Consider the following 12605-nt stretch of genomic DNA (forward strand, 5'->3'; position numbering starts at 1 on the left):
GTCATCATCGGTTTTAAATACATTTACCAACCAATGTAAAATACTGTTTGTTCTTTAAATGTCAATAACAAGAAAGGATTACCTGTTTGTCTTTTGTGGTTTTTTTCCCCACAACTTTGATTAACTCAGAACATCTTTGTTTAAGCCAAAATGTTTTCTTCTCTTTAGAAACGTTTACTTCAGCCCTTCTGAGTTTATCTGGTTTTGTTTGTCAGATAATCTTTGGAAACTAGTACAGATGGTTTGTACTCTGGAAACAGTACACACTGTGATTCTTCGGATTAGAGATGGAAGAGGTAAATGTCAATCCATGGTTAAAAAGGGGGGAAAAAAAATCTGTTCCTTTTAGATCTTCCATAGATCAGACACTGAGGTGGTGACCTCAGCTGTTTAAAAGGCAGGTGTCTAGTCTAGATTGCCTCTAGGGCCAGTGGTCAAGGTGCACCACGGGCTGTAAACACTGGACTTTCCCTCGGTAAGCGCCTGTATCTTTCCGTTAAAAACCAACCAGATGCCTAATTTTTGGATTGCTAAAATTAGGTAAAATAATGTTATCACAAGGCTTTAATCCTTTGCAGATCTCTGAGGCTTTGTGGAGCTCATGGTGGTCCCAAAGATTTACATTTCAGTGGCTTAATTCATTAGCACGTACACATCAGTATTTCTACGCACTAGAAATAAACAAGGAGCTATCAGTGGCTAGAGATAATACATTTTATTCTTCCCATATTTTTGCTAAACGCTTTGTGCCATTTTATATGCATTATTAAGTTAGTTTTAAATAAATGTTGACTATTACTTAATTTGCTAATTTAACATCTTCAGAATTCTTTCCTCAGAAATGGTAGCTTTTTCCTTTGCCCATTGCCTGCCACTTTAGATCAAGATTACCAAATCTACACAAGGCACATATTGAAACTTCTATATTTTAATCTAGGATTATTTTGGTTTCGCATGGTGGCACAGTGATAGGCAGCATATTTATGATCTCAGAAGTAGGCTCGAGTTCAGTAGCTCACTGCCTCCCTGTTTAGCATTGTTTATTTTAAACCCACGATGAAGTTCAATTGAACGCATGTATTGGCAATTTTGTTAGTGTCTGTCAGAAAGGTGCAGGTGGGTCTAGCTGGACTTTTGCTCTGACCTAGCACAGCAATTCATATATTCATCGTAGTTCAGGTGAATAATGACAGGACCAGAGGAAATGGTCTGAAGCTGCGGCAGGGGAGGTTTAGATTAGACATTAGGAAGAATTACTTTCCTGAAAGAGTGGTCAGGCACTGGAACAGCCTGCCCAGGGAGGTGGCTGAGTCACCATCCCTAGAGGTGTTTAAGAATTGGCACTTCAGGGCATGCTCTAGTGACAGGGATTGTAGCGGGGAGGGGGGGAGGGTGTTGTTTGGTTGTTTTGGGTTTTTTTGTGTGTGTATGGTTGGACTCGATCTCAAAGGTCCTTTCCAACCATGAAGATTCTATGATTCTATGATTCCTTAAGTACCTTTCTAAATCAGGACAATGAAATGTATTTTATAAAGACCGTATAGACCCTCTATTAATACTTTACAATTCTTATTTAGTAAGTGAAAATAAAGCAGTTCAATGGCTGGTTTTCTTAGAAGAAAAACTATTCGGTTTTTGGTAATTTTTTTTCTATAGATGTCTGCGTTAAATAGCCTGTAAAATGAATTGTTGAAGGCAGATGAAATGATGAATCCTGCAAATCTGGCGTACAAAATTTACTGCATCTGGACCTCTTGTATTTTTTCACATTTTTGGTAAAACCTGTGAACAATATTCTGCTGTGAGATACTGCATGTGGTTTATATGTAGGTAGCGACTGGATAGCAATAACGGGAGGGCAGCAAGCCAACTCAATTGGCAAAAGCTAAATTTCATTCCAAAGCGGGATATTCAAAAGCAGGAATGCAAATATTTTGGTTCAAAGTTTAATTTATCAAAATATAATAGTTGGCACCAAAAGCTTTGTTAAAATTATTTTCCCTACTCTGCAGTCATGAATCAGTCCAGCGGTGGGTATACGCGTGAGTGCATTGGAGCTACAAACTGTTGGCTGATGCAAAAATGTAGCTGTTACGATGATTTGACATCTAGCTCCACATCTTGAGTAGACACTACTACCCCATTTAAAACTAATTCCTCAGGAGTGACATCTCATGCACAGGGATTATGAGTCCTTAAATAATCATTTGGTAACACGGTGCACCCCTTGCCTTTGGAAGTGGTGTTCAGCATGGTGCATACTCAATTAATCAACCTTAAAATAATGCTTTCCATTCTCCTAAATTACACTTCCCCTCCTAAGTTTGCAGAAAAGGCTCATTTAACTAGAACATTATTTTAAAGGTAGAAATGAGCCTGGGATTCGGATCTGAACTTTGTCAAAGGGCTGAGGGATTGGATCTGGTGCCAAATGCTACTTTATGGCTGATTTGGTACAAGTCGGAAGGAAAATCATCAGACCCAGCTCCCTGATGATGCCTTTTGCAGAAAGCAACCTGTGGAGCATGGAAACGGCTGGTGTTTTGGGGAGCTTCAGCTGTCCTTGTTTGTTTCAGTGGCCTTTTGGGGCTCTGAACATCAACGTGCATCCCGGTGCACTTGGGGTATCCCCGACTGATGACCGCTCCTGGACAAGGCTGTGCTTGTCACTGAAGGAGGAGAGCATTTAGTTACCACGCCCAGTCTGCTTGTAACAAATGCAGCCTAAAGCTTTTAAAGCAGAGATTTAAAAACGGTTTTTACAAGATAAACCCATGGTAGTGGGGGTGGCAGGTATCAGGAAAAGCAGTACAAGCAACGATAAGGGCAGATCTGGCTCTGTATCAGCTTGTGTATTGCTTGAAATAGCTCATGCACTATTAATGGTACATCCATTACAGCTGATAACTCCTAGTAGCCCCCACTTTGCAACTGAAAACTTTGCCTGTCTGGTTCCTAGCCCTTGACTATTCAATTCACGTTTTACAACTGTAACATGGTATCCAGGGCTGAGTCAAAATTCCTTCAGAGCTGGCGCTCTGGCATTGACTTGGCACTATTAAAAATGAAAATACCTGGAAATGTCATACTAACAGTTTGTACCAAATTAGTGTCGTACATACTTGAAGTAATTTTGATTTGACAAAACACTTTTGTTAAAAATTCTGATTACATAAATATGTATAAAAATAAAATAAATATGCACTTGAAACTATTTATTATATATAATATATATAAAAAATATATATAATAACTCTATATATTATTATTAACTGGTTTTTAATTGTGTTCCTCATCCTATGATCTTGCATGAAATAGCAGTGATTTCAGCAGAGTTTTGATGCTTTATCTCACCCAAAGACCCATAGGCGGAAAGAATGTAAAACCACTTATGTGGGTGAAGTTACAGGATGTGAGCAAAGATTGCTGTTGCCATAACGATGAACATTGCTGTTGTTCCTTGTGATTGAACTTAGACTAAATGACAAAATCTTTTAAACACTTTTTTTTTTTTTGGTAATGAAATTTTGAGTGGTGTCGAAATCTTGTGGACACTGCTTCAGCAGTGTTTGGTAACATGAACATAAAGGAAATCATATACGTGATGATAAATAAGAGGTGATAGAATGGTATAATGAATGGCAGATGGTCACTCTAAAAATTCCCGGTCTATGAAAACTATTTTTAACCTATGCAGTTATTTTGACCATTATGAATAATTTCATGCAATGCAATTTTGTAAAATTAAATTTAACAGGAAATAACAAACATTCACATGTGACCTATTGTTACTTTGTTTTTATGGCGGAGCGCTTTTTTTCTTATTATTTCACCTGCTTAAAAATAATTGTCTGGTTGTCTATGCTTACTCTATAATCAAGGAAAGAAATAGATGGGATGAATGCTCATCTGGAGACGTTTATAATTTTTCAAGTGATAATAGAGAAACTTGCAGGAGCCAGCTAGTTTAGGCTAACTTCTGGAAATTAAGTTGGAAAAGGTAAACCCCACTGTAATGTACAGATCATATTCCATCTGCTCATTGCCATTTTGCTCTTCCAGTGGAACAGGGCAGAATTTTGACTGAATTTCTTTCATTACAGAGATGCTTAATTCTTCCTGTACTACTTGTAATTTGTTGCCAGAGAGGAACAGCTGGGACCTCCTCTACAGGAAGGACATGGGACTTTGCTAGATTAATTTGTTTGAGAACGAGACCACACCTCTTGAAAAACTACCCAAACCTGAGTGAAAGGTGTTAAAAATATGCACCTGACATTTTTTGCCTGAACAGCTTGAGTCTGAGCTTCCAGCTGTAGCATTTTCCCAAATCTTTTTCTGTTGGTTTGGATGCCCCTCCATTATCGACTTGTTTTCCCTTATATGTACACTGAAGATTACATTCAGCTCAGCTCTTAGCCACTTCAGGTCTTCGAGTCCCCCATTATAGGATGTGTTTTCCAATCCTTTAATATTTCTCATGGTTCTGGTCTGATTCCTTGTCAAAACGTGGATACCAGCAGTGGACTATATCCCAGTGCCAAAAATATGCAGATGATCGAGCTTCCCCAGTGTGTTAGTTACTCCTCTTGGCTACAACATTTTACTGTAGCTCATATTCAACAGATTATCCACTACGGTTTGCAAATTGATTTCAGAATTACCACTTTCTAAGTCATAGTTTCCTATCCTATAAGGATGGCATCTGGCTTCTTGTCCTGTTTCCGCATTAGGCTATTTTAAATTGCACAGATTTCGCCTTCACGTTTTTTAAACAACCTCTTGTACATGATCTGTTCCCTGCTTCATTTGAAATTCCTCTGGTATCTGTACACCCACAAGCTTTATCAGTAACGCTTTCGTACTGAGTCATCAATAAAGATGCTACAGGGTATGAGGACAAAGACAAATTCTGGGAAAGCCAAACCAGGACACTGCAACTTAGTAGCTCCTTTGTTTACAATCCGAAACCTGTCTTTCAGCTGTTTCTGTAATTTCAGACGTGTGATTTATGAAATGGAAGTGGCTGTTTGAATAACACAGAGTTCCCACGTTGAAGCTGTATCGGCTTCTCTTGGCACCCAATTAGCCATTCATGCTGCATGGTTCGCAAGGCAGGCCTGTGTCAAAGGGACCTTCAGATATTTCAGACAAGCGGTCACCTGCAATGGCTGGATGCGAGGGGCAAATATCTGGCTATGCGCGGGTTACGGGCGTGAAGCTTTGTAGCCCTTCTCCTTGCCGTTGCTTGGGATGCTATGTGTGCAGTATCAGTAACCGGGCATATCCAGCTGCAGACAGAGCATTTTTTTCACAGAGGGTGCCGGGTAAGTACTTTTTTGGGTATTGAATCAAAGTCTACTGTGAAATGACCCCAAGCCTCTTCTGGGCTTTGCTGCAGTGTCCTGGTGGTGAAGAGCGGTGGGCTCTTGCATGGCTCATATAGCCTCTAAAATAGCCACACAGGGAAACAACATTTAAAGATGTGGCTGCCTTACAGATGCTGTGTTCACGTTTAAAATGTGACAAATCTCTGAGGGTATGAGTTTTGGGTGCTGTTTTGGGCTTGATTAACTAATGTGTACATTCCTCTAGGGTCAAAATCAAACCTGTTTTTACTGAATGAATGGTGGGGAAGAAACATTCAATTCGGAGAAAAGATGACATCAATTCACTATAAACTCCTTCCTTATTAGTGACATGATAAAAGATCAAAGGGCTACTGCTGTATGTTTCCCTTGTCAGTTTTTGCTGTAATAAAGATAGATGGCCATACTGTCGTGCTGAAAAATGTCTGGCTGTTGTACAAAATTGTTAGAAGGAACACTTTGTGTAAGTTTGTTTTATTGTGAAATGATCTGTCTTTGAAAAATAATAGTAATCCCTCATTATCCAGAAAAAGGAGGAATTCTGCAGCCTGCAGTGTCTTACGTTTAATCTTTCTGTTTAAAGCTCCACACCGGTGACTGGCGACATTTATTTTGCTCCGTTTTAACACATGCTTCCTTTCAGCAATGCTATCTGCCCATCAGGAGTCAAAGCAAATCCAGATGGCCCAAGAACAGATGGCTTATGGTTTAAGAAGCATGGGTCAGATTCAGCCATACAGCATACCAAGTTCACAGGAGTGCTCTTCTTACTTCTAGAGATTTTGAGTTGCTGAATAATGATTTTTCTTTGCTTTGCTATTGTCAGGCTGTCAAAGTTAGCATGCATGAGAGAGTGAAACCAGAAGGTGCTGTAAGAGGGAAAGTTCAACATGCTCCGCTCAAGGGAAAGAATTAATTTCTCATATGGTAAAAAGGCACAATGAAGTGGTTGCAAAGCCAGAGATCTGAGAGTTATTTCAGAAATCTGCTTTGCTTTGAAATTTGAACCAGACTACTGGAATAAGTCTGATAAGCAAAGCTGGAGACAGCCATGGTGTTGCCAGGGAAGAAGAGAAAGGGGGATCTAGCAACATCACAGCCCCTTCCCTGTTACACGACCAGAAATGTGTCTCTTGCAGCTACAGGAAACGAATTTGTGCCTGATTATGTCTAAACGCAGACTTATTTGCAGCCATATAACTGTGGTATAGAACAGCAGCAGCCATTGCAGGACACTATGGCTACATAGTACAGTAATGACTCAGGGCAAAATTCTGTTTCAGACATCTAGAAGGCATCTCACGCAGACCACAGCAGACAAACTCATTCTCTTACCCCTATGATACGTCTTCAAGGCAGTGTTCATCACTATTCTTCACTGTCTTCCTCCACTCTAGAGGGAGAGAAAAAAGCACTATGATAGCGTCCACGTGTGCTTCAGGTGTTTCCACATCCATGGGGTAATTAAAGAACAGGACTTGATTAGTACAAGCAGTAAGACACATGATGCATATACGTACTGCCAGTAGAGATTAAGTGCCTTGTTTTGCAAATACATTTAAAGACAGAGTCCATATAGTATTTTTTATCAGTAAATCCCAACTTTAATACAAACAAAGTCAGAATTATTATCCCTATAATACATATGGAATAAGAAACAGAGGGAAGTAAAACAACCTAGTCTTTCAAGATCATGCAATAGAAAAGCATTTGGAAAAGAAGCCAGCTCTCTTAAGTCTTACTTCAGTGCTCTGTTTATAGGCCATAAAAGGGAATGAATGCAGTTTTTAAATTCTCAATACCTGTTTGTAGAAAGGGAGAGTTTTGAGAAGGGAGCTTAATGAGCGGGAAGATTGAAAGATAATCCTACTGAACTAAACTTTGCTTATATTTGGTTTCCCTCCTTTCAAAGACTTTCTGTTGTCGCCTTTGTTCTGAATTCTTCACTTGGAGAATTTCACCTACTGAAGGATTTTGGTGATGGATATGTGTGACTCTACCCGTATTCTTCCCTCATTCTCTCATGATGTGGGAAAAAACATAAATTGAGACATATCAGTCTGGTATATCCCTCCTACGCTGCATATTCTTTTGCCATGTGGTATCACAGAATCACAGAATAGTTGAGATTGGAAGGGTTCTCTGGAGGTCATTGGTCCAAGCCCCTGTTCATGCAGGGTCACCCAGGTTGTCCAAGACCACGATCAGGCAGCTTTTGAGTATCTCCAAGGTACCCTCACCCTCACAGTAATAAAAGTGTTTCTTGATGTTTAGGAAGAACCACCTGTGTTTCAGTTTATGCCCATTGCCTCTGGTCCTGTCAAGGGGCACCACTGAAAAGACCACTGTCTCCATCCTCTCTGCACCCTCCCTTCAGGTATTTATATAAATTGGTGAGATCTTCTCCTGAGCCTTCTCTTCTCCAGGTTGAACTGCCCCAGCTTTCTCAGCTTTTCCTCATATGAGAGGTGCTCCAGTCCCTTAATCATCTTCTTGGCCTTTCACTAGACTTTTCCAGTATGTCCATGTCTCTGTTGTACTGAGGAGCCCAGCGCTGGACACAGTACTGCAGGTGTGGTCTCACCAGTTCTGAGTAGAGGGGAAGGAACACCTCCCTTGACTTTGCCTAATGGTGCCCAGGGCACCATTAGCCTTTTTTGCAACAAGACCTCATTGCTGGCTCGTGTTCAACTTGACATCCACTAGGACATCCCAGGTCCTATTCTGGCAAGCTGCTTTCCAGCTAGGTGGCCACCAGCATATATTGGTGCCTGGGGCTGCTTCTCCACAGTTGCAGGACATTGCACTTCCCCTTGCTGAATTTCATGAGGTCCCTGTCAGCCCAGTTCTCCTGCCTATTGAGGTCCCTCTGGATGGCAGCACAACCCTCTAGTGTATTAGCCACCCCTCCCAGTTTTGTGTCATCAGCAGATTTGCTGAGCGTACACTCTGCCCACTCTGCCTCATCATCCAGATTCTCAATGAAGATGTTAAATAGACTTGGACCCAGTATTGTCCCCCGGGACACACTGCTGGTTACTGGCCTCCAACTAGAATTCATGCCACTCTACCATGTTTTTCTTATGTCTGGATTGCTTTTCATACTTACCTGTAGACCTTATACTAACAAGAAAGACTTAAGAAGAGAAAAGGGGTAGGAAAAAAATCAGCTCCCATATAGAACTTGAACATGATAATTTTATTCTTTCTTGCATTGTGTTTGTTATCTGCTGGATATATCTTAATATCTCCATTTGGTCCCTGCCTTCTCTCTCTCTTTCCAGACCTGTAGTGGAAGAAGAGAAATAGCTGGAGGAGTACTACCTCCAGGAAAATCCTTAGAGATCAGCATAAGCAGGCATAAATTAGGAAGATCTCTAAGATACTATATTTTAGAGCGAGGACCAGGCTAGCCTATCCCAGTACTAAAGACATAATGGGGATGATTTAGTTGCATCAGGGCTCAGCTGGGCTTGAGGACCAAGCCTCTGATTTTAGTTCTTAGACACAACATTTCCTTGCTACAGCCTCTTATCTGACTGAACTTTACAAAACCATCTTATCTGGCAGGAAGTGCAAGGAATAATATTAAGTGTCTGATGATTTGGTTTCAGAAATCTTGCTCTTTTCGTACATATAATTGACACAACTGTGACTACCAGCTGTTGTCCCGAGTGCGTCTTTTTCTCCCAAATACATAACCAGAATAAATGCTCATCTGCTGCAGAAAGGCGTGATGCTGACATGACATGGGTTTACAGGAGCAGAGCTGGTAGAGCAGTGTGCGAAATGTGTTCTGCCTAGCTCTACCTAATATTCTCAGTCTCCTGGTTATTACAAGATTTCTAAGATTTCTAAATGTCATCCCAACTACAAATTAGATCATTGAGGGAGTTACAGATCTCTCTCTGTATGTTCTCCCTTCCTTTTTGCCATTCCTTTTCAGCAAGCAAAAAATTCAGTGCTTCCAGGGAAGAGTTGTAACATATTACATCCAGTTTGCATAGTTTACTATGCATAATTTACTATAAAACATGTAGGGCGATGGAAAACAAAAAATCTAACGACAGCATCAAGAAACACCCCTCCAAAACTTGTACTACAAACTGATTCTGAAGTATTCCAGGTGTCTCTGCAGAACTTTACAGCATTTTTGTTTAAATAGTTCTACTCAATAAGCACTTTTTCCCCAGGCCTTTAGTATTTCCTTAAAAGCAAGTGAAATATTAATGATAATTTTAGTCACAGATAATACAGCCAGAAGGGCTCTTATGATGAGATAATCTGATGGTTTGGATGCACAAGCCATGGAGTTTTCCTTGTAAATTGAATTGAAATATTCCTTGTGTGGTACGTCTACATTGAAAGAGTATGTGTGGTGCAGGGTTACCCAAACCAGCTCTAAGCCAATTAGCCTGGGTACCAGCTGCTGTGTAACTATGTTAGCCGAGAGCTCCATCAGGCCTAATGAGTTCTGCTAAGAAGCAGGCAGCATTAACTCAGGTAAAGCACCCTGCTGCTGTGGTATTCTCTTACTTCTAATTTCATAATTTGGCTATTGTGCTGATTTTCAGCAGCTAAAGACCTGTTATGTATAATTTGAATATTGTTTGTGTGTATTTAGGCTTTCGAATTAAATAATTCAGAATCAAATTTAACTCTACTCTGTTTATTTATGTATATGGGGTATAACGAAAATAATATATTTCATTTTAACAGGTATTTATCTCAGTGAAAGTAATTGTGCCTAATGTGAAGGGAAGTATGGAACCTGAACTGACCTATCAGAATATTACTGAAGATAATGTGGAACTCTCTGGCACACTCACAGCTCCCATAAATACACTTCTCATTGTATTTCCCAATGAGTGGCTATACATTTTTTTGGGGGGGGTAAGGTGAAGTACAGCCTTTCCCATTCTAAGATTTAGCCTGCCAGGGAGTTGACAATAATACGTCATTACTGACTTATAAGCAGATGCATGTTGTAACCCTGCTGTACGTACAGCTTGGGGACGTTGTAAAAAGCCAAATTTTCCATTAGATGTTCTTGGATACCCAGTGAGAGTAGAGTTAGTGTGCTGCAGAACTTCCAGGCTATTCTTCAGCTTGTATCGTATCTATCCTAGGTTTTTATCCCAATTGAATGGCAAAAGCTATGTCTGCATCAAAGATCTAGAAGAAAGGGTTTTTTTGAACTTCTGCTAAAAGTGATAAAATCTAGTAGGTCCTATATCCTGTGCAGGTCACAAACGAAAGCCATTTAGGAGAAACTTTGTGAAGACTCATACATAGATACTTAGAAGCCATTTTTAAAAGGAGGAGCTTTTAAACTACAAACGTTCTACAATAATTCTACTGGTATTTGATTTCTCTGACTTTAAACTTTTTTGGCAAACGTTTTGTGAATCAACGGGAAGGAAACGTGTGTATGGAACATGATGTCTTCTGGACCTGCTCTAGTTTGTAGATTCTTATTGAGTCTATAGATCTAGCCTACAGATTCTCATAGAAAATGTCATTGACCAGAGAAACAACCAATATAAAGGACATTCCTTTAACATCCTCCCCTCTTACACACACACATGAGAAATAAAAAACCTTCCTATAACAAAATATATATTCTTCTCAGTAATGGGAAAGGAAGAGTTAGGCCATGAGAAATATTTAGTTATTTCTATTTTTCACTAGGTGCACTGAGATACTACAGTGGCAGTGGTCAAACAGGGGCCCTGCTAGATGTAACTGTGTAGTTAGAGGCAGACAGACTTCTCTCCCAGATGGCTCAGCCCCCACAGCTACTAAACATTTGGCCTTATGACAAAATCTAAAGCTGTATGGGTGTTATATGCAGAAACATAACACTCCATGTCTTCTCTGCCTCAAAACAAAAAATCTACTTATATCTAAAGACAAAACCACATTGGCATGCATTTGAAATTGAGTGCCGAAAATCACTAGTCTTTTGGAAAATGCAATTATGTGCATAGAAAGCGCGTGGGAGTGTAAGAGCTTGAGAGACAGAGCCACATGGAATGGCTATTTGCAAGTCCTCCAAGCTTTTTTCATTTGAATCCCTTTTACTTCCCAGAAACTGTTCTACATAATAAGTGTCACCTCCTCTGGGCATTTCCAATTTGCCAAATTGAAAACATCACCAAGATTTCCATTTTTTTTGGCTGATATTCAAAGGATGGGAGTTGCATTAGCTTCTTATCCAGAACAGCCAGCTGAATAACAACTGTAGCTTTTTAACTTTATCACAATAAACTCCAGTGAAATAATAGAATTCTTTTCTTGAGCTCAAGCAATTTATGCGTTATGCATTCGAAGTGTTGAGAACAGATGAATAATTTTTGGGAGCGGGACCATAATAACCAGCCATTCAGCTGGGTGAACTCTCAAATAGCACAAGCTGCAGAAGACAACCCTGCAGTCCTTTGTCAGGTCAGGTAACACCAAGTTAAGCTAAAGCATACCTTTCAGAAAGGCATCCTCTAATAGGTTGAAGATTCTGAGTGTGAAAAACACCACACAGTCCTTTGTGAAGTCCTCCAATGCCTAATTATGGCCTTTCCCCCATTCAAGATTACTGCAGTGGAATTCCTGTTATCCGTATTGTTGTCCCCTAGGATAAAAAATACCTTATAGAATAAGGAAAAAAACCCAAACAATTTCTCACTCCTGCAGCAGCAATTTTTCAAGTTCTGCGCAGTTTGCGAAGTGCCCAGATATTGTAGTGATGGGCACATCGTAAATACCCAGAGATTGTATCTCTGGGTATACAGATACCCAGCGTATCTGGGCATATGACCGCAGCATAGGCTAGCAAGCTTCGCTGGCTGAACGGAGGTAGCACGAGCACCAGTAACAACGCAGATGCAACCTCAGAGGCTTTGTCCAGGCTTTGCCATTACTCAGAACACATAGCCTGGGGCTCTGCGGAGCTCCTCTGCTCTGGACCCCGGCCCAGATGCAGTCCCATGCCACTTTGTCTCACTGCTGTTGCTCCACGCGCTGCTTGGCTGAGGGTGAAGGGATGCAGGGCCAGGCTAAGGCTGCTCTGCACTTTGGGCAAAAGTCAGTGGTGGCATAGAGGGTCCCCAGAGGTTCAGAGCGCAGGCGGTGAGCAAGCAGTCTTGTCCCGGGGGCCTTGCCGACTGCCTGTACCAGTGTGGCTGAAATAGCATTCACTGCTGACTGGAAGGAAAGCTGGGAAGTGACCAGCTTCCTCTC

This window comes from Rissa tridactyla, chromosome 1 (assembly GCF_028500815.1).
Source record: "Rissa tridactyla isolate bRisTri1 chromosome 1, bRisTri1.patW.cur.20221130, whole genome shotgun sequence".
NCBI classification, from domain to species: Eukaryota; Metazoa; Chordata; class Aves; order Charadriiformes; family Laridae; genus Rissa; species Rissa tridactyla.